The sequence below is a fragment of the Bos grunniens genome, chromosome 4, assembly GCF_055505025.1.
Source record: "Bos grunniens cultivar Pamir isolate PY7600 chromosome 4, Bosgru_T2T1.0, whole genome shotgun sequence".
Lineage (NCBI taxonomy): Eukaryota > Metazoa > Chordata > Mammalia > Artiodactyla > Bovidae > Bos > Bos grunniens.
This window is the reverse complement of record NC_141168.1, coordinates 79,481,979-79,503,571: the sequence shown is the minus strand read 5'-3', so window position 1 is coordinate 79,503,571 and position 21,593 is coordinate 79,481,979. Positions and strand designations below refer to the sequence as shown.

The following is a 21,593-nucleotide window of genomic DNA, read 5'->3' as shown; positions in this document are numbered from 1 at the left end:
CACTTGGTAGGTCATTTGTTTCCAGGTCCAGTGCTCTTGGCCTTTGCCCCTCTGTCTCTCTGGCCAGCTACTGCTGTTTGAGATCCACCACCCCTGCCTCCCCGAGTCTGCACACTGATTACTACGGTGGAAAGTAATTTCTCTGGTCTTCAGAGGACACAGTCTTCTCAGATCTGGTCATATAGAACTTCAGTATGTATTGCGATCTTTTTGCACAGCTGAAATCTTCCTATTAATTCCACATTGAGTCCTTAGTATACTCTTATCCTAAGCTCTTTCAACTGTCTAAGTGTTTATGAATGATCTTTTGCTATAACAGGGATTTTTAATAGAACTTTGAAGATGCTAGCTAACTTTCAAGTGTCTAGGCATCATGTAAATCAGAAAGGGAAGAGACTCCATCTCCTGAAAGAGTTCTTGTCTGAGTTGTCAGCTGAAATACAGCATTCATAGCCGATTTTCATTACGTGTGGTATATTTTAGTTTGGGTATATATTTTAGTTTGTGGTATATACTTAGTTTGCAATTTCATGTACAGACCTAATTTAATACTTAAACTCTCTTGGAGGAAGATTACACCCATTTTGCTGTTGGAAAAAAACTGCTTTTCAGAGAAATTAGTTAACCTTTCTATTGTGACAGTGATATTGGAGCCAGGATTTGAACTTAGGTTTTTGTTTTGTTTTGTTTTTAATCTGATGCTTTTTCTATTTCTCAGCAGTGGGTGCTTTTGATCAGACTTGCTCACTGACTTGGTGTCATGAGCCTATAGGGCCTAGAAGGAATGAAGCCTGACACAGCGACCAAATACTTACACAGGATCTGATATTTACGAACCCATTTGAACTTGAATTCTTAGTCTATATCTTCTGCCTTAGCTGCTAGCCTTGCCTTTTCAACTTGACCCATAGTCTCTCAACTCTTGGCTGTAACACTGATTACTGATTACAACCATCTTGATTTGATCCCATAAACAATCTTCACCTACCCTGTCCAGGCCTGATAAAAACTGCTAAGGATGAATTGACATGCTAACTGATTAGCTAGTGCATGATCAAACATAAACTGCTACTGGCAGAGACTCAGCAGCTTGGCATCCCTAGACTACTAATATAATCTATTCTAATGATTTCATTTACTTTATAAATTACCTTTTCATTGTATGTCCGCATCCACAAACTATCACCACCATTCTTCTCAATCTCCCCAATCTTCCTTTACAATATACCTCTTATTTATAAACACTTAAATATTAGAAATAGAAGTCTCTTCTATAGATCATTGAACCCAACCCCACCATTATACATAATTCTGGATTTTAAATATTACAGGAAATGTAAGGTCACCCAGATTATTGGTGGTAAAGTCCCTGACAATCAACTATCAGTCTATTCTCTTTCTAAAATGTCAGTGTTTAATTTATTCATTCCTGTTGTTAGCTTCTCCCCTTTCTACAAAGAATACATCAAGAATACCATGTTGAACAAAGTTCACAGGTAAATTTTACCTTATCTAGTTAATGTGATGTCATCTTCCTGCCCAGAATGTAATCACTGAGAGAAATAGTAACAACTCTACCAATTACAAGACAGGGATAGTTACTCATATAAGTTTGGCATGTCTTGGCATACTCAAACATTAATAATAAGTTCAAGAATGCTTTGGCAGAGAGTGCAGGATTTAAATCTGCAGCTAGTCAGAATACATGGGAAAGAACGTATTATCTGATAGTCAATCTCCATGGGCTTTAAATGGTCCTAATTATTGGTGCTCCCTGGACTTCCTACTTCATGGTATCAGACAAACTCTACATCCCAAGGGGACAGTAATAACATCTCAAGGGGGAGATACCCTTCAGTTTAACTCTAAACTTCATGTGTTAGTTGCTCAGTTTTGTCCGACTCTGCGACCCTATGGACTGTAGCCACCTAGCTCCTTTGTCCATGGAATTCTCCAGGCAAGAATTGTGAAATGGATAGCCATCCGCCTCTCCAGGGGATCTTCCCAACCCAGGGATGGAACCCAGGTCTCCTGCATTGCAAGCACTCTGAGCTGAGTGTTCAATAAATATGGGTGGTTGACTAACTCACCGAATATGGAAAGTAATGGTAAAGGATATGAGCCCTGGAATCTAACTACCCAAATCCTGTGTTCCTCTTACTTTTTGAAATTTAGACAAGTTATTCGTTCTCTGATCCTCAGTTTCCTTGTCTTTAAAACGGAGCTAATAATACCTCAAAGGATTATTGCAGCCAATAGTGAGGTATTTCAGCAAAGAGCTTAAAAGTTCCCTGACACAGAGGGAGCGCTTGATAAATGTCAGCTATTACGTTTTAAATCACTGAAAATTTCTTTTTCATAGACATGAGACAAATGACAGATTCTGTTCTTTTTCAGAAAAAGGAATCCATTCATCTTCAGGAAAAAAAAGGGACTGATTTTACAAGCACAGCCTAGGTCTGAGTTCTAGCCACCACCCAGTTGTGTGATCTTAGCCAAGTAAGTTAACCTTCCTGTTTCTGTTTGTTCGTATTTAATATCAATATCATAGTACTGGCTACTTTGTGGTGTTATGAGGTTTGTATGAGTCACCACATATGAAAGACAAAATTACTAAATTGGCCTATGGTTAGCACATTGAAAACATTTGCTGTTATTCTGGATCTTATGCATAAAGAAGGATATGTTAGATTAGAATTATTCCAATCCACAGATTTACTTGAATGTAAATAGGTTTTCCAGCCATTTTCATCATTCTTTGAATCAAAATATTTTGGTTCTTATTGTACCCAATAGCTATTACTCTCTTTGACAGGAAATGGTGTGAGATGAGAATGCCTATAAATCACACTTTTTTTTTTTTTTTTTTTGAGTCTGCTGTTGAATTACTGATTTGACCTTTCAGGATTGTGTTAGATTAGTAGAATAACACCCCACTACCAACCACCACCACCACCCAATTTCCACCCAGGTTTTCTGTGGATTTGTGTGTTTGTAAGTAGAAGAGATTAATTAAATTACAGAAGAGTATAGATGCCAAAAGTGTTGTGCAAGCAGTATTTCTGCTAGGTGGAATGTATTGGGCATCCTGATGCAGAGCCTTAGAAACAAAGGTTACCATACTCTAGGCCACAAGAAGGGACAAGGAGCTATTGCTGTAATGCAGGTTAGATGAGTGAGAAAAAAACATAATGCCACCGAAAGTCTAGTTTTCCCCTCCCCTAACTGCCAGGATACCTTGATCTTTGGTGTTTTAGGCTCTATCAGATATCATATGTGTGTGTGTGTGTGTGTGTGTGTGTGTGTGAGTGTACAAAGAACAAATAATTATACACCTGTATCTTTTTTAAGAAATTTAAAAGAAAAACTTACATCTCTATCATGCAAGACATTTCTCTTTGTCTTCCTGTTTGCTTATGATACTTCATTATTGTAGTGAATGTATGTGTGCGTTTTTTATATCATGATCTTTACTGTTAAAATACTGTATTTTCACATGACATAATTTGACAAATACCAGGAATGCTGTCCCTTGCCTGTGTGTAAAGCATGGTCCTTTCCATCTATTTTATTAATTTTCTGTCATAACTATTCCCGAGAGGACGAATGAGCTATTCTTTTAAACATATTGAGTTCCTAACACCTTAGACACTATCCAAACACTTTGCTCTAAGAGTGACAGGAAATTTGGAGCCTCACATTCACACCCTTTACAAGCAGGCAAGGAAGAAAAACTAAAGGAAGAAAATAAGACTAGCAAGCAGGCAATACAAATTAGAAGTATTTCCTACTTCCATGGCTGCTTAAGCTGTGTTCTAAATAGGATATTTCTCTGGAAGTCCAAATAAGTAAGAACTTTATTTTCTCTTCCAAAATGGAAACAAAATACTTCCATAGTTTGGAATAACTAACTGTAAATTACACAGAGTCTGTACTTACCCTACTCCACTGCCTATTCATTTGCCTCTCATGGAGTGACCTAAACACATCACTGGGGCCGTTGTATTTTATAACATTGCTCTCTCTTTTTCTTAATTTAGAGAAGCATAACAAAAGAATCTTTACTTCTATGACCAATCAAGAAACCATCTCTCTATATAGTATTTCCCCTGGAGAAGGGATAGGCTACCCACTCCAGTGTTCTTGGACTTCCCTTGTGGCTCAGCTGACAAAGAATTCACCTGCAGTGTGGCAGACCTGGGTTTGATCCCTGGGTTGGGAAGATCCCCTGAAGAAGAGAAAGACTACCCACTGCAGTATTCTGGCCTGGTATATTCCATGGACTATCCATGGGGTCGCGAAAAGTCAGACATGACTGAGTGACTTTCACTCACTCATATAGTATTTCCACACATTACTCTTCGAAAAACAAGGAATCTGCTATAAAAACAGTCATGAGTTCTGCTTGGGAACACTGTGTTGCCTGTGCACTGGGCTGAATTAGTGCTAATGGAAATGAGGTCATGAGTTTTAAGTCTCATGAGCCTTCTCTTTGCTCTGTGGTTGTCCTAACCTCACCTGGTTTGCTGGCTTGCAAAACGAAAAGGAACCTCACAAGCTCCTCTCCATATGAATGGAGCTCTACTAGACCTAGACTTTTGAGAGTGTCGGGATGGAGGGAACTCATGAGTCTCCTTGGGATCCCTAAAGACCTACACATGCCTTGGCAAAGTGTAACATGTGACTTTAGGAGGTCAGAGCTGCCCAGCCCAGGGACCTGGCAAAGTTTCCCAAAGCAGAATACATCTCAGCTGCCATCCAAAAGGGGCCCTCTAGGTCAGCTTTTCCTTAAAGCTGGAGTTTGGCCACCTTTAGGAGCCCGTAAGGCTGCTGCTTCCTCTTCTCTATGAGGGGAGCATTTAGGCAGGCTCCATGGAAATAGAAACTTCTGCTTGTTTCTCTGAGTCAAAAGAGCCAGTGCATTTTGATCTTCTCTAAAGACTTTTCAAGATTCCTTTTCATTTCTTCTTTTTGACATTGGTTGCAGAAGTTTCTGGAATATGCAGACAGTCCTTTTCTCCCTGTGTCCTTGTGAGACAAAAGGACTCTTTCCAACAGGAAGGAGAGACCAGAGGCTCTCATAGAGGGAGCGCACCACACGTGGGCCCTCCTGAGGATGAGTAGGTAGTGATTTCCTCCTGTAGATGGCCCTTCCCCTCCAACAGTCTGAAATGGTTGACTCATCGTCTGAGAGCCAATAAACTGCTGGAGCACAAAAACTCCTCTCCCTCCCTACCATAGCACTCGACATCTAGACGAAGCCCATTCTGACTATAACATGGAGTGATAGTCTCTACTCTTTTCCATTGGGAGGTGGAAGGACACAGAGTCATGTACATCTTATGGGATGGAGAATTTAAAATTGATATGAAAAGTACAAATATAAATGAGGTTATATACTAACCTATGAATATGAATAGCATCATAGGAAAAAAGTTATTTATAGTTGGTCATATTCTGTGGGGGATTTTCCACTCTGGAAAAACTACCATACCAAGATTGTACATCCATTTGTTTCTGAGTAAAGAGTAGTAAATAAAATTGAGGGAAACCTCAAAAAATGTAAAACGATAGCAACAAATTGTTAAGTAATTATCACTGGACATTTTACACAGTGTGATCCAGATACTACCAGGTATTCTGGTATAGGTTTGTGAACTTACTCATATGTAGAATGAAACATGCACATGCTCTGATTAACCTCTTAAGACAGTCTGTGAAGGAGCCTTGCCTATGATACTGAGTTAAACTATCTGGTCTCTAACTTCATACATGTCCAAGGTGGGCCAGCTTTGTTCAGTGAGTGTGTGCTATGGTCATCCCTTCCTTTAAGGCTGAGAACAAGCAATGGGAAAACCTGAAATATGTGCCCTTAGACACCAAATTATCCAAAGTTTAATTATGTTTATTACAGCTGAACCAGCATGAACAAAGAATAGTTAGGTGTCCTATTTCTCTCTCTTCAAACTCACAGCAGCCTTAGATATAAATGAGAATGGCTGAGTGTTGAAAGAGAGGGTCAGGTCATGGAAGGTTTAAAATGCCCACCAGAATGTCCCATCTCCACAATCCAAATTTTACCAAGTATTACACAGCAAAGATCCCAAAGCCAGAACATATTGAACAAAATTGCTGAGAAATAAAAGTTTAGATAGCTAAAAAAAGTGATCTTGAGTAGAAGGTGTGGTGAGTAGGAGTGTTAGCTGCTGCTGCTGCTGCTGCTAAGTCACTTCAGTCCTGTCCAACTCTGTGCGACCCCATAGACGGCCTCCTACCAGGCCCCCCCGTCCCTGGGATTCTCCAGGCAAGAACACTGGAGTGGGTTCCATTTCCTTCTCCAATGCATGAAAGTGAAAAGTGAAAGTGAAGTCGCTCAGTGTCCGACTCTTAGCGACCTCATGGACTGCAGCCTACCACGCTCCTCCGTCCATGGGATTTTCCAGGCAAGAGTACTGGAGTGGGGTGCCATTGCCTTCTCCAAGGAGTGTTAAGAGGACTCTTCAAAATGTTTAGGAAAATGATAACTTGATAAATAAGGGGTTAAAAGTTAAAAGACAAATTGATAAAAGGACCGTTTTCTATCACATTTGCTTAAATTTTCAGAGCTGAAAATGACAATTCCAACCCCCTAGATAATTTAAGCAAGTGAAATCCCAAAGCTGTGAAATAATTTGTCCATGTTGACACTGCAAGCATAGCTCAACTCTTCGAACTCTTGGTCCAGTGCTCTTAAACTCATCTTAAACTCATCTCTTGAACTCTTAGTCTAGTGTTCTTTCCATCATCCTCTACTGACAGTAAAGAACAGCACTTTATCATGACTTTTGGAAAAAATCTTATGAAGTTTCCAGTATAGTACCCACAATTTCCATATTAGCCTGTCTTGAGACACAGATATTATCACAACCAGTGTGTGCTTTCTGAGGGCTCCAAAAATTCAGAGGGTGAATTTGAAGATGATATACTTCTGAAGATGATATTATCACCAGGCAATAACAAAGACATAAGTAGACTTTCCTCACTAGAATTTTGTAAAAGCTGTGACTAAGTGACTAATCTAAGTATGCATAAAACTCTGGCAAAAAAAGGTGATACATAATTTGCTAGTGAATGTTCCTTGAGATGAGAAAGGGAAATTAAAAAGAAAATTCAAATAGGTATTTAAGAGAGATGGTTTGATATAAATGCTGTATTTACATCTTTTAGGAATCCTGTTTTCATATTTCTATAAAACATGATTGATAATAGAAAAGGAACATTGCAGTGCCTAGTGAATACAGAGCCTGAAAAGAATCACTTGTTTTTTTCAAACTGGATAGGTATCTGTTGTATATCTAATTTGTTCTACTTCATGACTTGGAGCTGGGGCTAAAGCTGAGGTTCTATAAACGGGTTCTATTAGTAAGCAAGAACAGTTTTTGTATAACTTAAGATGAACACTTTTAATTTCTCATCAAAGAATTCAGCATGAGAATTATGCTTAAAACATATTTTAATATGTTTTTTAGAGTAGATTTGCATTCCATACGTACTACAAATTTCCTACATTTTTCCCTAGTCCCACTTTCATCAAATAGAGAAATGACCCACTTTCCTTCTATAGAGAGTCATTTGTCAGGCTAGGAGATGTGAGATTGCAAGAATCCTGGGGTCAGTTTCAGTCAACCATTTACTTGAATTCCCCTGGAGAATGTGAGCCATGACTTGTGGAAATTTAAGGGTCAAAATCAAAATTATATCAAGTTTCAATAATAAATTTGGAGCTGGAAATGAATTTATTGCTTAGCAAGTGTTTGGGAAGGAGTAAAAGGGGAAAAGCAAGATGAGCAGATCAGGTATAATTGCCTCAGCTGGGAGATGATTTGTCTGACAACCATCTTTAATGACCAGTGACTCACCATATATGAATAGCTGAGATTGACTTAATGGTACACCACTCCCTCTTTCCGTGTCTCACAACTAGGCACAGTTTTTCCAAGACTTCCATCAGCAACTTCTGAAAATTTACTATATCTTCTAGTGTTTTCTAGAGATAGGAAAGTAGCTCTCACACATTGTGTCTGAATACATCTTGGCTTTATGAGTAGTTTGGGTAGCTATTTTAGCACACTTAATCTGCAAAGCACGGCTAATAATACCTATTCTACACAGCTGTTTTGAAGATTAATAAGATAATATACATGCTACTACTATAGGGTTTGGCCTTGGGTAAGTGGTCAATGCGGAGAAGGCAATGGCACCCCACTCCAATACTCTTGCTTGGAAAGTCCCATGGACGGAGGAGCCTGGTAGGCTGCAGTCCATGGGGTCGATACAAGTCGGACACGACTGAATGACTTCCCTTTAACTTTTCACTTTCATGCATTGGAGAAGGAAATGGCACCCCACTCCAGTGTTCTTGCCTGGAGAATCCCAGGGACGGGGGAGCCTGGTGGGCTGCCATCTCTGGGGTCGCACAGAGTCGGACACAACTGAAGCGACTTAGCAGCAGCAGCAAGTGGTCAATGAATGATGGATGCTGTTACAAACTACTACCATTATACTTATTATACCATTATGCTGAGACTTCAGAATAAAATGTAATGGTAGTAGTTGGTAGTAGCATCTATCATCGACTGAGCACATATTCAAGGCTAAGCCCTCGGTCGTGGCCTGTATGTTATCTTAGCCACTGGACCACCAGGGAATTCCTTCCTTCTATATCTTAAAAGCTGACTTCCTCCCTGGGGTTTCTGGTAGAGATGGCAAAGGCATAAAGCAGATGTTATGCTCCCCAGGAATAAGAGGAATTATCAGAAGTCTGAGCTGATGGATGTTCACAATCTCTATGATTTTGAAGGGGGAGAAAAAGTGGCTTCCAGGTTATCCAGGGAATGTTTTAAATAGTCTGTGTCTGGAAAAAGATCACCCAAACCTTCAAAATTTACAATGTTATATTGTCACCTTATTTCATGCTTACTAGATTCTCTACCAAGAAACTTAACTACTTGATATACGGTAGAGATTCAGGAAATATTTGCTAAAGGGTAGACATTTTCAAAGAAATTAAGTTGTATTTATTTGCAGGGAAAGCAAAACCACTATAGTAAGCTGTTGTGTCTACTGTGTTTCTTCTGATGGTCCATTGCTCTCTGTGATCAAACTGACTCATAAAATTATCCTTATCATGTTTAGTTCTGGTTTGAATGTTGATTGGTGTTCTAAATGTGTCTGGAGTTGTGTAGGTCTGGTCTCAAAACAGTGCTATTACTTCTTAGTTGTCTCTAAGTAATAATGTCATTATCAAGAACATGTACACTTCTCTGACCTAATACATGCACCGAGTGTGTCTTTATTACTATGGAAAGCAAGCATAGCTGTAGAGTAGAGGCATGTATTTTATGAGCCGACTATAGCTTTCATTTGGGGAATTCTTTCATTCATCTTATCCTTTCAAATGTGTCTCAACATTTGTTTGAAATTTTGCACAACCACCATGTCCTTTGACTGCGATTACATTTATATTATGTAGAAATTTTTTTAATAATGCCAAGTATGAAAGTATCTTGAAAAAGTTTGATGCTATCATGGTCAGAACTTAACACAGTCACCTAAAAAAACATATACCACACTTCCTTTACTAAGTTATAAACTCTTATGAAGCCTGGCTTACTTCACTGTGTGGTTTCTATTGTTAAAAAGCAAAATAATTGAGTAAATTGTAAAGATCGAATTGGCTTTACTCAATGATTCATGAATAGAGCAGCATCCCACCTAGGAAATAAAAAGAACTCCAGAGAGCTCTACAAAATGACGACTTTCATAGGCAAAGGCAGGTGGGACAAGGAAATTACTAGCAAAGAGTGGATTGTTTCAGGCAAGGTCACTTTCTTTTGGGAGAACAGCAGGCTCTATCAGGCAGATTACTTCACTAGCGTTGACCAGGAAATGTCAGACTGACTGGTTAAGATTTCACTCCTGGGAGAGGCTGACACTGCTGTTAGGTTAGATATTAAGCCTGGGTTTGGTGAGGTGAGCTTAGCACAAGTGACTCACTTGAGGCCTGTTATCTATTTTTTAATGTTTAAGGAATATATTTATGAAATCATGGCATTTTATTTTGGTCGTTACTATGTGCCAACCAAAGTTACTTATTTGCTATATTTTCCCTGTGGTACTTGAATATCACTATAGTGTACATGTCTCATTGTCAAACTAAGAAAATTGGTGAGACTATGGGATTTTCATGTTCTTTGTGGTCATGATTGCAAGTATGGAATGTCCTACCTGTTCATGAATAATAGCTTGGTTTCTCTCCAGTTTGAGTTGCATAATGCACTAGAAAAATCACGTCCCAAACACCCAAGTATCTGTCTTTATAAAGATCAAATGATTCTGAGCCAACATTAATTTTCTAAAATCAAATTTATTTCAAAGATAAATTAATAGATACTGTAATCATTATAAGAAGAAGCAAGATATATTTATTTCTAGCCCTATACAGAAAGATAATATGGCATGATCCCATTTATATGTGGAATATAAAAAATTTGAATTCATATTAGTAGAGAATAGAATGATTGTTACCAGGGGGAGGGGGAATAGTGAAGGGTAGGGGAAATTAGATGTTGATTAAAGGGTACAGATTTTCAATCACAGAATAAGTAAGTTCTGAAGACATAATTTATAGCATGGGGACTATGATTAATAATAATGTACTGTATACTTGATATTTGGTAACGAAGAAGATCCCAAGTGTTCTCACCACACATACACAAAATGGTGACTATGTGCTGTGAGGAGTATGCTGATATCTTGATTGTGGTAATCATTTCACATTACATATGTTCATCAAAACATCACATTATATACCTTCAGTAAATACAATTATTGTCAGTCAGATCTTAATTAAGCTGAGGAAAGTGATATATTTATTTCTGCTGAAGTTATCCTACTTTGTCCTTCAAAATGCCCAAATAATGATGAATAAACAAAATATATCTATAATATAAATTTTTTATTAGCAAAGACCATATACATAAATTTCTACAAAACAATAACATTATCTACTGTTTCAATATTGGGCTTCCCTGATTGCCCAAATAGTAAAGAATCTGACTGCAATGCAGGAGACCTGGTTTCAATCCCTGGGTCAGGAAGATCCCCTGGAGAAGAGCATGGCAACCCACTCTAGTATTCTTACCTGCAGAATCCCATGGACAGAGGAGCCTGGCGGGCTCTAGTCCATAGGATCACAAAGAGTTGGACACGACTGAAGCAACTTAGAATGCACTCAGACACATACCCATTAGGATGAGTATCCCAGAGACATCTCAACAGCTCAGTAGTAAACTCCTTGGTGGCAGCAGCACCTACAAGCTTGAGAGTGATGTATCTGTTGGGCACCTTAGGAGGATCCCAGCTTCCATTTACTTCAGGTAATATCTAGTTTCCCTTTTTATCCAAGGCAAGAACTTAATTGATCTTATCTGGTAGAGATGATAGAGTAAAATGATAGGGGAACGACTGAGGAAAGGGGATATACAATCATGAAAACTATTTCAGAAAGCTCCTTTGACAGATCAGAGAAAGATGGAGGGATAGAAGGATGAAAGCTTCTCACTTGCCACAAGTGAAAAGACCATTGCTATTCCACTTCACATAGATATGAGTAAGGTAAAAAAAAAAAAAAAAAAAACTGTATTTGTCTTTGTTTTCTAGTTTTGTTTGTACAAACTGAGGGCACAAACTCATGGGCCCTTATGCCAATCTTTCAGGAAACCACTTTTTTTTGTTTCACAAAAGCATAGTAGTTGATATGCATAAAGAAGGAAGAAAAAATTCTCATTTGCTCCTGAAGGCAATCTGCTTGGTTCCTCATGGATGAGCCCTAGGAAAAACAACACTAAGCCCCAGGAAAAGCTCCTAAAACCCAAACTCATTCAAGACTGACTTGTGACTGAAAACTAATTGCATCATTTAAACTATAATTGCATCATTTTAAAGAAAAATTGAACACAGTTGCTCATATGATTTAGTTACACATAACTAGTAAAACTTACAAATTTCTGCTCAAAATTAAATAGTACCTCAGGAATAAAGCTTCAGTTAGATGTTAATCTCACTTGTGATAAACTGTAATCTAAGCACTTTCTATTAACCACATAAATCAGTTCAACATATCCTGCTACAAGTTGTCCCCTGCCCCTTCCTTTTAAATTAAATGCCTTATTAATAGTGGTTTGATCATGGTCTCCACTGAAATCTTTGATAGTTGTTGCCGTAAGCAGAAAGTCATGGGTCAGATGTTAATTTTAGAACTGAATATCTTTATATAGGCTTATTAATTTAATAGCCAACATGTGTTTAATGAACATCTATTATGTGTAAGAAATTGTCTGTAAATTATTTTGTCTTACTACCAGTAGGAAAGGTAAAAATTCACATTATTCTAATATTCATATATTGGGCTTACAAAATGGAGGCCACTCCACTGACCTCATGTTTAGCCCATTGTCAGAAATCTGAAACTAAATCAGTCTGCACTGACAGGAAACAGCTGTCAAAGAATCCCAATGGACATCGTTCACCATCCTCCAACTCGGCTAAGGTAGCTCACCTTCCCCGAGAAAACAGGACCTGCTAGTCTTAAAGGGAAATGCCTGAACTCTTGGCCAATCATGCCCTGTCTCCAGTCTGCCTCTTCTGAGGAATTCTTCTGTAGAATTTGCTCTTGCTCAAAATCCCCAGATAAAGCACTCCACTGCTTGTGAGGCTCTGTAGTCCTCTATCCATGGGCTGTTTTCCGTTGAATAACAGACATCAAACTCATTACTAAATGTGTTAACTTTGTCATTTGACAATCCCAAGTATCATAACTAATAAGATAGTAAATGGAATGATTCATCTATTTCATTTAAATACCTATTGTGATTAATACCCAGAGACATCTCGACAGCTCAGTAATAACATAGCCAGTAAAATTTCCAAATTTCTGATCAGAATTCCTGAGGAATTCTGTATTACCTCAGGAATAAAGCTTCAGTTAGATGTTAATCTCTTGTGATACGTATAACCTAAGCACTTGACTCTATTTACTGCATAAATCAGTTCAACATATCCTGCCACAACGTGTCCCCTGTCCTAATAAAATAGATTAATTTAAAAATCTTCAAATATTTTTTAAACTGATTGCCAACGTTTCTGTAACTGTTTCTCTTGAGTTTTCCCTATGGCTGACTTGCTAGTATTCGAGCTCTTTGTCTGTTAAGCACCCCTTTCAAGAGGAAGCCTTCTTACCTTCCTTCTTTCTCCTGATTTATTGAAGGAACTTTCTGAAACGGTTTTCATGATTGTTTATCCCCTTCCTCCATCATTCTCCTATCATTTCACTCCACCATCTCTGTCAGATATAACCAACTAAGTTTTGCCTTGGAGAAAGAGGGAAACTATCACCTGAAGTGGAAGCTGAGGTCTTCCTAAGGTGCCCAACAGATACGTCACTGTGAAGCTCGTAGGTTCTGTCGCCAATGAGGTCATTACTGAGCTGTTGAGATGTCTCTGGGATACTTATGTCCATGGATATTTAAATGTAATAGATGAATCATTTCATTTACTTTCTTAAAACCAACATTTTTACAGATAGGATACCCTAATATTGAAATAGATAATATTGTTATTGTTTTCTAGAAGTTTATATAAGTGGTTATGGTCAATATTTTGCTTCTGTATCTATTAAATGATAGCAGTTTTACTTATGAAATTTTAAGCTAGGAAAACATAGAATCTTGAAACCTGAAATACACTTGCTTTTGAACATTTCCAAAGAATGAATTATCTTATGTCTTTTTAATACTCTCTTAATATTTATTGTGATTTTAAAAGTAATCCATGCTCAGGGTAAACAAAAATAATTGATTAATAATGAGAAAAGTAAAAGGCTTCATCTCCACAACTCCTTTGTGTCTAAGAACATCCAGTGTTGACTATTCCACAGGTACCCTTAAGAAAATATCCATGAGTTGACAAGGATATACATGTGCGTATTGTAGAGGAAGATACACTGTTCAGTAGTCTTAGGATATCTTGCTGGGTCTGAAAATTAAACTGACACAAACAGACTGACAGCAGAAAAGTATACTAATTTATTTATTTTATGTGACGTGAGAGCCTGCATGAGGAAATGAAGTCCCAAAGGAATAGTTAGACCTGAGCATTTTATGCCAGGTTTGGTAAAGTGCACGGCAGTGAGTGGAGGAATCTGATAACTTACAAAACGTGAGGCTATTGCAGTAAATGGGGGGAAACAGCAAGACCTGTTGGTTAGGATTCTTCTCAGCATCCCTTTGTCTTCAGAGATAAGGATGCTGCTTCCCTCTGGGTGTAGGTAGAGTTCCTCACACATGACTGTTTCTTGGCCTGACTCAGGGAAGAAGTATGATGGACTGGAGGTCACAATGACTTTCCTGCTTCTTCCATTTTGTCAAAGTCCTTCAACTTAAGGTATTTAATATGTCAAAGTGTCATATTTTGGAGCCCTATCAATATATATGTATGTGGGTTTATCCGTCATAGTCACCTGTCCTTATTAGCACACAGACAACTACCTCATGAACTGATGTCTACAAAAATTAGCTTGACTTAACCATTCCTCTACAAATGCACATTTAGTTTGTTTTCATTGTTTTGCTAGCACCATCAATACTGCAGTAAACCACCTGGTACCTTTGAATACTTCTGCAAATTGCTAGCAGTGAATTTTCTGGGCCAAATTTTATATGCACTTAAAAATTTAATAAGATTACTAAATAAGCATCTGAAAGGTTGAAACTATTTACATGTCTACCAGGACTGTCTGAGCATGCCTGTTTATCCATACTCTCATCAACTCTGGGTATGATCAAGCTAAGTTTTGCCTCTGTCATGAATTTAAAAAAAAAAAAAAAAAGATTCTGCACTGTTGTGGTGTTCTCTTTTCCTTATATCCCACTGTTAAGGAAAGATTAAGTAGCTAAAATCAATGGTCAAATGTTGGATAAGTAAATTAGAATAGTCCTGATGCCTTTCTGTGTTGTTAATCTGAACGAGTGAAGTGAAGGGAGGAAGGAGAAACACCCAATTGCATTTGACTGTGCTAGGTTGGAAAATATTCAAGGCACATAGAATGTGGAGACAAGCTCTAAAAACTACGCTTGTCTTTTGTTCCACAAATGTACTGTAATATGCACTAGTCAAAATAAAATCTGTCTTGGAGAGCATTGAAATTTTCAGCAGCAATAATTATCTCTGTGTATTTCATTTTCTACTTTGGGAAAAGCTTATGATGCATGCAGAGTGTACATCTGAGTTTCACAGATGTGGTCTAAATTACTCAGATGCCAAGCCCTCTTATCTGGCCACTGCTGGGTCAATTGCCAGACATAGAAAAGAACAGAGTGACATGAGTTTTCAAAGAGATTGAAACTGAATTGAGCTTACCGTCTAGCTTTGCCTTTGAAGACACTATGTAATGCAGTGAAACTCTGCTCAAAGCGAAAGGGAGAGTGTTTACTACTTCCTCTTCTGTGTCTTAACCAAAGAAAAGAAACAGCAAAAATGCTCTGACAAACATTAGGCTCAGCTAATCAAAGTAACTGACCTATTGTTATTACTTAAAAAAAAAAAGAATTCTGACACAAAAATATTTGTACCTACATAACTAGAGAACAGCAACAATAAAAGAAATGTAAAAATTCTTCTTTGATGTACAATTATTGCCGTGTATAGGTACTCTACCAAAGGATACTTGAGTTAAAAGAAACAGTCATGATTCAGATTTTGTTCAAGTTTTATCAAGTGTAACTGGCATATAAAAAATTGTATTACTTTGGCCATGTAACTATTACATTAAATTATTTATCAAATAACTATAGATTTCCACAGTTTGGCATTCTAAATTTTTTCACTTACATATTATTCTGATTTTGAAAATCCAAAATTCTTGGGATAATTTTGGGGAAAATTATTATTTTTGATAAAATTGAGAAATTCAAGTTACTTTTACCACACTCTGGTAAAAGTAAAAACAGATACCTTTTTCAAGTACTTGTGTACAATTTAACAAAATTCATAGTCAATTTGCTCAAATTGTTGGTTAATTAAAGAAAAATTTGGTTGATTTATTTGAAGCCCCTTTTAATGAACATAACTTACTAGTTCATCCAAGACTGAAAAATCAACTTAAATTATACCATTCTACAGTCTCCTCCCTATGACTTCCATGACTCCAAACTGAGTCATAAACTTCAGCTTATATAATTGCAACTTTTGTTCCATTATTATCTCTTCTTTCTGAGTGTGATCTGTCTCGTGTTTAGACTTCCACTGCTTTCCACAATTATCTCCCTGATTCTTAGTCTTTTCTTACAAATTGTGTACTGCATACTGCTGCTAAGTCACTTCAGTCGTGTCCGACTCTGTGCGACCCCATAGACGGCAGCCCACCAGGCTCCCCCGTCCCTGGGATTCTCCAGGCCAGAACACTGGAGTGGGTTGCCATTTCCTCCTCCAATGCATGAAAGTGAAAAGTGAAAGTGAAGTCGCTCAGTCGTGCCTGACTCTTAGCGATCCCATGGACTGCAGCCTACTAGGCTCCTCCATCCATGGGATTTTCTAGGCAAGAGTACTGGAGTGGGGTGCCATTACCTTCTCCAGTACTGCATACTAATGCAAGATTAATATATTTTTTAAAAAGACTGTTTTTTAGAGCAGTTTTAGGTTTACAACAAAATTGAGAAGGTGATATAGAGATTTCACATATACTCCCTGCCCCACACATACACAACCTCCCTCATTATCAACATCATATAAAAAATGGTATATTTGCTATCAAAGCTGAACCTGCATTCACACATCACTATCATCCAAGTCCGTTAGGGCTCACTCTTGGTGCTGTACATTCTATGAGTTTGAGCAACTGTACATCCATCATTATGCATATTTTACAGAGTGTTTTCATTGTCCTAAAATCCTGTTTTGCCTATTCATCCCTCCCTTCCTTTATGTCAACCACCAATCTTTATTATCTCCACAGTTTCACCTCTTACAGAATGTCATATGAAATTGTATGGAATTCCATATGGAATCCATACATTGCATATGGAATCCATTCCATATGGAATCATATAATATGTAGCCTTTTCAGATAGGCCTTCTTCACTTAGTCATGCTTAAATGTCTTTTAATTTAATAGCTTGATAGCTCATTTCTTTCTAGCACTGAATAATATTTCATTATCTGGGTATAACACAGCTTATTCATCCATTCACCTACTTAAAGACACTTTGGCGTCTTTACTTCCAAGTTTTCTGGGCGTCATAGGTAGTGCACAGCGGTAAAGAATCTGCCTGCCAATGCAAGAGATACAAGAGATGTGGGTTCTATCCCCAAGTTGGGAAGATCCCCTGGAAAAGAAAGGCACCCCACTCCAGCATTTCTTGCCTGGGAAATCCCATGGACAGAGGAGCCTGTCAGGCTACAGTCCATGGGGTCACAAAAGAGTTGGACACAACTTAATGACTAAACGACAACAACATCCGAGCTCTTTACTCTGTTCTTTCATTAATCCATGCTGTTTTGAATAGAAATAGCTTTATAGAAAGTTTTAAAGGTGGATGACATCAGTTTTCCAACTTGGTTTTTCTCCTTTAATATTGAATTGGCTATCCTGGGTCTTTGCCTCTCTATATAAATCCTAGAATCAGCTTTTCAGTATCCATAAAATAAATCGCTGGAATTTTTACTGGATTTGCAACTTGATCTATAGATCAATTTGGGAAAAGCTGACATCTTGACAATATTGAGTCTTATATCCATGAACATTCTCCAATTATTTTTTATTTATCCAATAATTTCCAATTATTTAGTTCTTTGCTGATCTTAAGTTTTTCAGTTTCTCTCATCTTCTGATATAGATTTCCTTATACATATCTTCTCATATAGATCATATATGTATTTTGTTAGATATATATCTATATCAATTTTGAGGTGCTAATGTAAATGACATTGTATTTTTAATTTCAAATTCTATTTGTTTATTATTGGTATATAGGAAAGCAAATGCTGATTGTGTATTAACCTTGTATCCTACAACCTGGGTATAATTGCTTATTTCTTTCAGAAGTTTTCTGAAGATTCTTTCAGATTCTCTGAATTAGATGAGCATGTATACAGGAGCATTTTCCTTTTTTTCTTCTCACTCTATCTTGTATTTCCTTTTTTGCCCTATTTAATTAGCAAAGACTTTTAGTACAAGGTTGAAAAGCTGAATTGAGAGGAAACATTCTTGCTTTGCATCTGATCTTAGTAGGAAAGCTTTAAGTTTCCCACCATTGAGTATGATGTTCACTGTAAGATTTTTGTGGATAGTCTTTATCAAGTTGAAAAGGTTCCTCTCTGGCCCTCATTTGCTGAGAGTTTGTCATGAATGGGTATTGAGGTTTTTATTTTTTAATATTTTATTTCTGCATGATCATTATTATTAGCATGATCATGTGATTTTTTTTTTTAGTCTATTGATGTAATTGATTGCAGTAATTGATTTTGGAATGGTGAATCAGCTTTGTATACTTGGAATAAATCCTACTTGGTTATGGTATATAATATATATAATTATTTTTATGCTTTTTTAGATTTGATTTGTTAATATTTTCTTGAACATTTGCACCTACATTCATGAGAAATATTGGTTTATAGTTTTCTTGTCATGTCTTTGATTTTTCTATCATAGTAACACTTGCCTCGTAAAATGAGTTAGGACTTACTCCCTCTGCTTCTACCCTCTGAAAGAGATTATAGAGAATTAGTATAATTTCTTCCTTAAATGTTTGGTAAAATTCACCATTGAACCCATATGAGCCTGGCAATTTCTGTTTTGGAAGGTTATTATTGATTCAATTTATTTAATAGACATAAGCCTATTGAGATAATCTATTTCTCCTTGTATGTGTTTGGGCAGATTCTCTCCATTAAGAAATTGGTCCATTTTATCTAGGTTATTAAGTTTATGGGCAGAGAGTTGTTCATAGTATTCCCTTATTTTAATTTCTATGAGGTCTGTCATGGTGTCTCCTCTTTCATTTCTGATATTAGTAGTGTGTGTCTGCTTTCTTTTTATCTTAGTTAACCTGGCTAACGTCCTATTGATTTTATTGACTTTTTTCAAAGAATAGCTTTTGGTTTTGTTGATTACTCTATTGACTTTTTGTTTTCAATTTTTTTACTTTCTGCTCCTATTATTTCTTTTCTTCTGCACTAAACTTAATTTGCTCTTGTTTTTTCTAGTGTCCTACATTGGAAGCTTAGCTTGTTGATTTTAAATCTTTTTTTTTCTAATATATGCATTCAGTGTTATACATTTCCAAGAACTGCTTTTGCTGTATCCCACAAATTTTTATAAGTTATATTTTGATTTAGTTCAAAACAGTTTTAAATTTCTGTCAAGATTTGTTCTTTTGTCCATATGTCACTTATAAGTGTGTTTTTAATGTTTTGTATTGGGGGATTTTCCAGTTATCTTTCTGTTACTGACTTCTGGTTTAATTCCATTGTGGTTTGCGAGCAAACATTGATTTCTATTCTTTTAATTTTGTTAAGGTGTGTTTTATGGCCCAGAATGTGGTCTATCTCCGAAAATGTTTCACATGAGTTTGAGAAGAATGTATATTCTTCTGTTTCAGAATGCAGTAATCTATAGGTAGATATCCATTATATCCACTTGATTGATGGTGTTGAGTTCACATGTCCTTACTAAATTTTCTGACCACTAGATCTGCCCATTTCTGATAGAGAGTATTGAAGTCTCCAACCACAATAGTAGATTAAACTATTTCTTCTTGCAGCTTTATGGTGTTCTATGGTTAGGTGATACACACTGAAAATTGTTACATCTTATTGGAGAACTGAGCCCTTTGTCATAAGTAATGTACTTCTTTATCCCTGATAACTTTTGAAGTTCTGCCTGAAATTAATGTACCTAATGCTGCTTTATTTTCTTTAGGGATCAGTTCAGTTCAGTCGCTCAGTCGTGTCTGACTCTTTGCACCCCATGAATCACAGCACGCCAGGCCTCCCTGTCCATCACCAACTCCCGGAGTTCACTCAGACTCACGTCCATCGAGTCAGTGATGCCATCCAGCCATCTCATCCTCTGTCGTCCCCTTCTCCTCCTGCCCCTAATCCCTCCCAGCATCAGAGTCTTTTCCAATGAGTCAACTCTTCACATGAGGTGGCCAAAGGACTGGAGTTTCAGCTTTAGCATCATTCCTTCCAAAGAAATCCCAGGGCTGATCTCCTTCAGAATGGACTGGTTGGATCTCCTTGCAGTCCAAGGGACTCTCAAGCATCTTCTCCAACACCACAGTTCAAAAGCATCAATTCTTCAGTGCTCAGCCTTCTTCACAGTCCAACTCTCACATCCATACATGACCACAGGAAAAACCATAGCCTTGACTAGACGGACCTTTGTTGACAAAGTAATGTCTATCTTTAATCCATAATTTCTCTAATACCTGTTGTCTACAAGTAACTCACTTTAATTTCTTTATATCTAAAGTGAGTTACTTGTAGACAACAGGTATTAGAGTCAGTCCACTCTGATTTGAAAAGACCCTGATGCTGGGAAAGATTGAGGGCAGGAGGAGAAGGGGAAGACGGAGGATGAGATGGTTGGATGGCATCACCAACTCAATGGACATGGGTTTGGGTAGACTCCGACAGTCAGTGATGGACAGGGAGGCCTGGCGTGCTGCGGTTCATGGGTTCTCAAAGAGTTGGACATGACTGAGCAACTGAACTGAACCACTCTGATCTGTCTTTTAAATGATACATTTAGACAACTGACATTCTAAGTAATCATTGCTATAGTTGAATTATATCTACCGTATTTGTTACCATTTTCCATCTGATGCTCCTATTTTTTGTCCCTATATGTCTTCCACTCTTTTTCTGCCTTATTGTCTTGCATGCTGCTATGCTATTCATTAGAGTCTCTAGCATATTAATCATAGTTGTTTTAAATTCCCAATCTGATAATTCTAACATCTCTGTCATGTCTGGTCCTGATGCTCATTTTGTCTCTTCCAACTGTGTTTTTGCCTTTGGTGTGCCTTTTAATTTTTTATTTTTATTTTTTGGTGGGCAGGCCTGATGTACTGGACAAAAGCCATTTAGGAGGTAAATAGGCCTTTTTTAATGTGATACTGAGGTATGAGGAAAGGGGAAGCATTTTATTGTTTTCTGATTAAACTTCAGTCTTTTCAGTGAAAACATGCCTCTACAATGTGAACTTAACAAGTGTTTTTCAGTTTTTTCTCTTCCATCTGTCCTGTAGGAGTAGGACAAAAAGGCTAGAATTGGGTAATTTTCTTCTCCAGGTCCCTATTATCTGGCTCTGATAATACCCTAGCACGTTAGGCTATGGTTACATGGTTTCTCCTGAAGGCAGGCCTTGTTTAGAAGAACAGAGTGCTCTGATATATTTCAAAATGATTATTTTTCACTTCCTCTTCAGGAAGCAGAAGGGGATTGTTCTCAGATACTTACTGTGGGAATCTAGTCAAGCTCCAGGACATAAATCT

The 21,593-nt window shown here is 37.5% G+C and overlaps 1 pseudogene across 3 annotated transcripts in view; it reads left to right on the top strand.

Moving 5' to 3' along the window:
* The window catches only part of LOC147374430 (cullin-1 pseudogene), a 56,702-nt pseudogene that overhangs the window by 10,605 nt on the left and 24,504 nt on the right, over positions 1-21,593 (top strand). For 2 of the 3 annotated variants that reach the window (XR_015162765.1, XR_015162766.1), the window contains exon 2: positions 2,398-2,499. The exons of the other annotated variant lie outside the window; for it this stretch is intronic. The product of XR_015162765.1 is annotated as a cullin-1 pseudogene, transcript variant X1 (transcript). The remainder of the gene's footprint in view (positions 1-2,397; positions 2,500-21,593) is intronic. 3 annotated transcript variants of the gene reach the window in all.